The following is a 7,967-nucleotide window of genomic DNA, read 5'->3' as shown; positions in this document are numbered from 1 at the left end:
CCGCTCTCCCGCGGCCCCGCGCTGGGCACCTGCACGAAGCGCCGCGTTCCGGCCCCGCGAGCGGTGCCAGTCGACTGGCTTTGCTGCTTGTTGGACGACGGGACCGAGCTTGGCTCAGGAAGCAGACAAAACTCCGGTTTGACACAGTCTCCCTGGAACACGAGGCCGCCTGTCTCCTGGCGTCCCGGGCAGCTGTCCAGCGGCCCAGCTGTGACTCGGGTGCCGCGGGGCCACCCGTCCGCCCGGAGGGCGCTGGAAGCCGCCTCCGTGCGGGCTGAGGGCTCCCGGCTGTGATGCGGGCGCCTCACTCCCTGGGTGGGACGGAGGGGACCCTGCGCCCCCCTCCAGCTGCCGGGGCTTCCTGGGGCCCCGCCCCTCCTCCGCGGGGCCCCGGCCCGAGACCCGCCCGCTGCCCCGACTGAGTCGTGTCCCGATCGTCCCTGCACCTGTGCTCAGCTCCTGCTTTTACTTCTGCCGAGATTTCCTCAGGCTCTTCTTCCAGACATTCTATGCAAACGCTCATTTCCACCGTCACAGCTCTTTCACAATTGTTCGTTCTTTTCTGTTGTAGGTGGCGTCGTTTCTTCCGTGACTGCAGCGTGTTTCCTTGTCTCTCTGAACATCCTCATTCTATTTTCCGTGACGTTTTGGTCTTCTTATAGTTTTTGTTCCATAAACAAGTAAGTTTATTTATTCGCCCACAGTGCTGGCCTCGGTGGACGTGCGTTCACTTGGAGTCAGGCTCCCACAGCTGCCTGGTGCAGGCGCCGGCTGTGCCCCTGCAGGGACCTCTGAGCCCCTTTCTGGGACCCCCTTCTCGGGAGGCCAGGGTCCCGACAGGCGGCCTCCGGTCTTGCTCTGGTGTCTGAGCCTTGTGCCCGGTCTGTGGACCTGTCGTGTTTGAGTCTCAGCCTGACGTGGGCGAGAAGGCGCATGGCAGCTGGGGGACAGTGTAATTTTGGGGGACCCTTCAACAATGCAATCACGAGGCTGGAACACGAGAGACACATTTAGTTAATGAGCCAAATTACAATCTGTCTTGAAACCATTGTCATCAGACGTAAGATCACACTTCTGTCTGCGCGCAGCCCCGTCCTGTGCTGAGGACACTGGCTGTCCTTGCAAAAACCCAGAGCGAGCTCTGCCCGGAGGGTGTGGCGCTTCCACGCCCCAGTCTCAGGGCGCTCTGCGTGGGGTCTGTTGGCAGGTGACGGCAGGCTTTTGTGCAAGGCTGGCTGTGGGGTGGGGGAGTGTGTGTGTTTCTGTAAGATTTTTTTTGAGACAGGCTGCTGTTTCTCTGCATTCAAATAATAGCCTAATTAATTTTAATATTCGCCCGACTGTGCATCTAAGTCAGTTGGAGGATGTGTCACAGGAGGAAAATACTAATAGGATATGTGCCAATTTGCAGCTTAAGTAAGGCTGCCTCTAACAGGCGCTGAAGGGCTCTGCATTAACCCCGACAATGGGGAGAGTCAGCCTGGCTGCTGATCACTTAAGCAAGCCCAGATACACGCGTGCAGCCCCATTGAAATTCCAGTCACCTCCTCCTGCTGTTCCCACCTACGTAATTGTCAACCGGCCTTTATCATCATTTATTATGCAAAATTGAATTTTTTTGAAGCGTGGAGAATGAAGTAATTTCGTATGCAAACAGTTAAGACTCCCCCGTGGACTCTGATTACGCACACGTTGATAAATTCACTTACGATGAGTGGCAGTGTGAGATTCCGGGGTCGGGCCGGTCAGTCCGTGGACGACACTGATGAAAACGATAAAGCGAGTGCCAGAAGTGTCCCCGACGCGTCTTGGGATGAAATGTGCAAAACGTCAGTCTGGCCGACGTCTGTTAATAACGAAATATGATTGTGTGTGATGAGCAGAGATCTCCACGGTGATTGAAGGCGGCGTCTCCGGCCCCTTCCAGCTGTCGCTGCTCAGAAATCCCTATTGCTTTTTCACTGATAAATGCATAATGACCTTTGAAACCTTTTAACTGTTAAAGCTCCTGTAATTCGTAGCTCGCGAGGCGGCTGGGCTCACATCCCTTTACACGGGGGCCGACGTCCTGTCCTTTGTCCGAGGTGCCTTTCTCTTCCTCCCCCCTCCACCGGATCTGGGACAGGCCGCACTGCTGCGGGGCCGACAGCAGAGGTCCCAGCTCCGGGGGACGGTCCTGGCTGGCCTGTCCCCTCCGCAGAGTGAGAGGGTTTGCTCTCAGGGCCTGACCTGGTGTCGCCCGTGTTCCAGCGTGTTGGGACATGATGGCCCATCCCTGACTCTCTGCAGGGAGCCCTCGGGCCCACGGCCGCCCAGGAGCAGGAGAGAAGTTCATGGCTGAACCCCAGGAGGGGCTGGGGCTGAGCCGGGTTCTGGAGAAGCGAGGCTCTCCAGGGAGGGGTCCCTCGTGAGTTACTAATCAGAGCGTCTCTGCGGGTCTGGACGAGGCGTGCGGTTATCCTCATGCTTTTTGTGAGCTTTCCATCTGCAGAAGCTTCTGAGGAGCACCCGAAGATGTCCCCAGCTCGTGGGGCGGGGTGGAAATTCGAAGATGCACCAGGCAGTGTCCCCACCCTCCAGGACGGCAGACACAGAAGCATGAAGGCAGCAGACGAGGGGGCAGAAAAGTGGAGGCGCCACCTCTGCTGGGCCCCCCGGAGCAGGAGAGACTCAGGCCGCGGGTGGCACCGGGCAGGGCTGCCTCCCTCGCTCTGGTCCTGCCAGCCCAGGCGGGCCCGCGAAGCGTGATGTGTCCAGATGCCAGGCATTCCTGACGTCCGTGCTGCTCCGGCCACAGTGGGAGGGGCAGCATTTCCCCGCCACCTTGGTGGTGCTTCACTCTTCCCACACCATTCGTAGGGCAAACCCCTGGTCTCAGTTCCAGTCACAGACGGTAGGGAGTAGACCCTTCAGTGCTTCACAGACACGACGCGTGTGTGACGCTCAATGTCTGCACAATGAACACTGTTTAACGTAAAAAAAGAAGCACTCGAAAAGTTAAACAAAGAGACCCATGAAGGCAAAGCAAATGAAGCAGGAGACAGCAGGACCGGAGCCAGCAGAAGAGGGGGCTCTGGGGTTCACGGCCTCCCTCCTCCTGGGGCCTCCCATGGCCAGAAGGGGAGACTCCAATAAAACGCGTCTAAAGGCAGAGTCCCGTGGCCATTGTGGGTGGGGTTTTGTGTCCCTCAAAGGAAGGTTCAAGCCCTGCCCCTCCTTGTGCTTGTGGGCTTCCGTGAAAGCCGGTCTCTGCCCTCGTCCCCGAGGTGAGAGGAGGTCATCCTGGAGGAGGGGCCCTGATCCAATGCAGGCGTCGGGAGAGGAAGAGGGGAGATGCAGACACGGGGCCCCGGGACGATGGAGACGGCACTGGGTGGTGCAGCTGTGAGCCTGGGAGCCCCGATGGCCCCCTGACCGCAGACCCCGAGCTGCGCGAGGGTCCGCCCCCCGCCCCCCAGGCACCGAGCGTCCACTTCCTGCCTCTGCGCATTTCCCCGCTGTGGGCCTCACATGAACGGAACATGTGCCGCGCGGGCTCCCGTGCGTGGCTTCCGCCCTTGAGTGCCGTGCGTTCAGGGTCCGCCCGTGCCGTGGCGGGTGTCAGTGCTCCAGCCCTTTCTCAGCTGACGTCATTCTGTGCCTGCACCGCGTGGTGTTTATCCAGCTGTCTGTTAACGGACGTGAGGGTTGTCTCCACTTTTTGGCCATGATGAATAACTCGACCATCAACGTTCAAACCCAGGTCTCTGTGCCGACGTGCTTTCGTTTCTCTTGGGTGTCTGCCTCGGGGTGGGGTTGCTGGGTCACACGGTAACTACATCGGAGGAACTGCCAGGCTGTTTTCCGAAGCAGCTGCACCAATTTACATCCCCGCCAGCGACGCACACGGGCTCTGGTCCCTCCACACCCGCCAGCGCTTGCTGGCGGGCTGTCTCGATTCTGCCCACCCAGGTGGGTGCACCGTGCTCCTCATCGTGGGTTTCCGCTTGCATCTCTCTGACGACTGCTGATGTGGCGCATCTCTTCATGTCCTTGCTGGCTTCCTATGTGTCTTCTCTGAGGAAATGTCTGTTTAGATCTGTTGGCCATTTTCTAGTCATGTTGTCTTTTTACTACTGCACTGTAAGAGTTCTTCCCACAAGCCCCTTTCAGACGTGTGACTGGAAAATCTCCGGTTCTGTGGATGGTCTAGGCACTTTCTTGCTGTCCTTTGAAGCACAAAAAAAAGCTTCAAATTTTGATGAAATCTAATGTAATTTATTTCCCCTTTTGTTGCTTGTGCTTTTAGTCAGGTGTGAGAATTCTTTCCCCAAACCTAAGGTCATGAACGTTCACCCCACACTTTCTTCTAAGAGCTTGTAGCTGTCGCTCTTACACTGAGGCCTCCAGCCAGTTTGAGCTCATTTTTGTGTGTGGTGTGAGGCAGGGACCAGCGCCGTCCTTCTGCGTGTGGATGTCAGGTTGTCCCAGCAGCGTTTGCTGAAGCCTGTCCAGTCCCTCGCTGAAGGGTCTTGGCAGGCAGTTGACCGTCGGTGTAAGGGCTGGTTTCCTGGCTCCTGGCGCTGCATGTCTGTCCACGTGCCGGTACCACTCTTTCTTGCTTTGTAGTAAGTTTCTAACCAGGAGGCGTGACTCCTCCTGCCCTTTTCTGCTTTTCCAGGATCATTTCAGTTACCCCGGGTCCCTCGCTGTTCAGTACTAATTTAGAATCAGCACCTCAGTTTCTGCGAGGAAGTCAGCTGGGACCTGCTAGGCGCTGAGGCGGCTCTCCAGATCAGTGTGGGGAACGCGCCGTTGTCACAGTGCTACGCCTTCCGGCTCATGGACATGAAGCATCTTTCCATTTACTTAGATTTTCTTCATTTCTCTCAACCATGTTTTGTAGTTTTCAGAGCGTAAGTTTCACAATTCATTTGTTAAATTTATTCCCAAGTGTTTTATTCTTTTGATGCTATTGTGAAAGTGGGACAACCTGACATCCACATGCAAAAGGGCGGGGCTGGGCCCTTACCTCACACCACACACAGAAATGAGCTCAGAATGGCTGGAGGCCTCGGTGTAAGAGCGACAGCTATAAAACTCTTAGAAGAAAGCACGGGGTAAACATTCATTGCAAGTGTATAGAAATGCAGGTGGTTTTTACAGATGGAGCTTGTATCCTACCGTTTTGTTTGTTTAATTTATTAGCTGTGATAGTTTTTTAGCAGATTTCTTAGGCTGTTCTATATACAATATCATGTCGTTTGTGACTGGGGACAGTTTTGCTCATCCTTCTCCTGCTGGGATGCGTTTTATTCCTTTTCCTGCCTAAGTGCCCTGGGCAGAGCCTCCGGCACACTGGGCAGCAGGGGAGTGGGCATCTGTTTTCTTCCTGATCTTTGGGAAAAGCGTTCAGACTTTCACATGAAGTGTGACCTTAGCTGTGGGTTTTCCTTTGGCTGCCCTTTGTCAGGTTGAGAAATTTCCCTTCTGGTCTTGGTTTGCTGAGTGTTTTTATCATGAGAAGATGTGGGGTTTGCCTGATGCCTTTTCTGTGTGTGTTGAGATGGTCACGTGGTTTTTTACTCTGTTGATAATGATTAACGACCTTAATTGATTTTCAGATCTGAACCGCCCCTGCATCCCCAGGATAAGCGCCACTTCGTCACGGTGTTTAATTCTCTACTTTTTTACGCTTTTTCAAAATGGAGGCGCTGGGGACTGAACCCAGGACCCCATGCACACTAAGTGTGTGCTCTGCCACCGAGCTATTCCCCCCTGCACAGTGCTTAATTCTTATGTTGCTGGGTTCAATCTGCTAGTATTTTGTTTAGAAGTTTTGCATCCGTCTTCACACGAGCTACTGCTCTGTGGTTTTCTTAACTTGTGGTGTCTTCGCCTAGTTTTGGCATCAGGCAACACTGTCCTCATAAAATGTCACATGTTCTTAAAGAAAACGAATACTCCCCATCTGTCGTTTAATAAAGTGCTGCCTCCTCACTGGTGCTCAGGTCCACACCTCGCATGCTTCCCCTCTGCCAGGGCCGGCCCCACGTGGGCACCTTCCAGATGCTACCACATCCCTGTTAGGGCCACGCTGCAGCCAGAGTCTCAGAGGTGCTGGCGGCAAAGGAGAGGGAGATGCTGGAGCCAGGGTGCGTGATGAGCCCGAGGTGCGAGGGGGCAGGACCGGCAGCTCGCTGCAGCCTGGCTCCGGCTTCCTGCTGACGCTCCCGGTGTCTCCACACCGGCTGCAGGGGAGGAGATGGCCCCGAACACCAGCTTTGCCCAATTTCCTTCTTGAGGCAGATCCTGCAGAAAGCAGAAAAGCTGGTGGGCTGAGCAAACAGCAGCCTTTTAGTGGGGAAGGAGCCTGGGGAGGAAGGACTGAAGGACACGGACAGATTTGGCTCTGAAAATCTTGGAGTCATAGACAGTTCTAGGACACGGCGTCCCGGCCAGTGTTCTGTCCCCAGCACGTTCACTTTGCTGCTGAAGCCAAAACACTGAGATTCGTGCGGGAATCCGCCCCCCTCCCCGCTCTCCCACTGACAGCCACGCCCCGTGCACCGCGTCCACGGCAGGTCCGGCAGCAACACGGTCAGGTCAAGGGTGTCCCGAGTCCGGTCGCTTCCCCACATCTGTGCTGTCCCCTGTGGGGGCCGCCTCCTGTGCCCTCTCTGGGTCCTTACACTTGGCCTGTCCTCCGTCTGGAAAGCTGCCCCCGTTCTCCAGGTGGGCTCCGCCCGATCCCTCCTGCTGGTGCCCCCGCCGTTCCTGCCTCCTGACCTGCTCTGTCTCCTCTGCAGCCTTGTCACAGCCTGACCCCACAGAGGGACGCCATCCCGCCCTGCACTTGAGCTGAGCGGCAGGATGGCACCCCCGTGTCCACGGCTGCGGCGCCCCTCTGCCCACCCAGCGCCTTGCAGGTGGGAATTCCAGCAAACGTTTGCCTAGTGAGTAGACGGACAAGGCCAAATCTGTCAGCGTCCCTCAGTCCTTCCGCCCCGGCTCCCTGCCCGCGCCTCGCCTGCCATCATCTCTTCAAAGTGGGTCAGGAGGAGGCCACTCTCGTCACTTTTAGCCGTTTTCTTTAAGCCAAGATGCTCCACTGATTGGGCTCGCCCTGTCTGCTCCCGTGAACCACAGTATCAGAATTCCGGAATTCCAGAGTTGGGAAGACCTTGACGGCACCTGGCCCAGCTCCTCTCTGCACCGTGGACCTCAGAGCCGTGGGTGCAGTCAGGCCCCTCCCGCCTGCCTGGCTGGGGTTCCTGAAATCTCTAGAGGTTTGCCCCCCTGGGACGGCCCAGCTCCTTGGGGAGCGTCTCAGGATTAGAGATGGAATAAACAGAGCCTGTGTTTTCAGCAGCTCTTCCTCAAAGGATGGAGAGAGGCTTCTTGCCACCTTCCTCCTGTGACCGTGTGTAAACCAGTGGGTGGCTGTGCTCACACCCAACCCCCCCCCCCCCAGTGAATGGCAGCCCTGGGCTCCCTGAGACTGTCTGGGGGAAGCTGGGCGTGGGACGAATGCATATTTGTTGATTGAATGAATGAATTTATAATTTCAAGCCTCCGGCTCTCTGAGCCGATCCAGGAGTCCTGGGAAATCGGTTTCTGTGAAGTTTTGATCAAAGTGGCCTTAGATCCCTCTGGGGAAAGATGCGACAGAAATAACAATTTTATAGGTGGTGGGTGTCAGCGCAGGGGAAGGGAGGGAGGAAGTGGCTTCCCACATTCCACAGACACTCGCTGACCGCCCACCGTGTGCACAGTTCTGAGGGCCAGGAAGAGGAAGACCCCACCATGGCACAGCTCGCCGTCTAGTTGTTGGCGGGCGCGGGGCGGGAGGAGGCGTGAAGAAACTCCAGGACCGCACAGTGAAGTGAAGCACCGAGTGGTCGGCTGGTGAGGGACAGGGGCCGGGAGGCTGGTGTCCCCACACCCAGCCCATCCTTAGGGACTGGCAAGGGTTTCCTGCAGGGACC

This window comes from Camelus dromedarius, chromosome 7, assembly GCF_036321535.1.
Source record: "Camelus dromedarius isolate mCamDro1 chromosome 7, mCamDro1.pat, whole genome shotgun sequence".
In the NCBI taxonomy this organism is placed as follows: Eukaryota; Metazoa; Chordata; class Mammalia; order Artiodactyla; family Camelidae; genus Camelus; species Camelus dromedarius.
The sequence above is the reverse complement of the archived record's forward strand: the minus strand, read 5'-3'. Positions refer to the sequence as shown.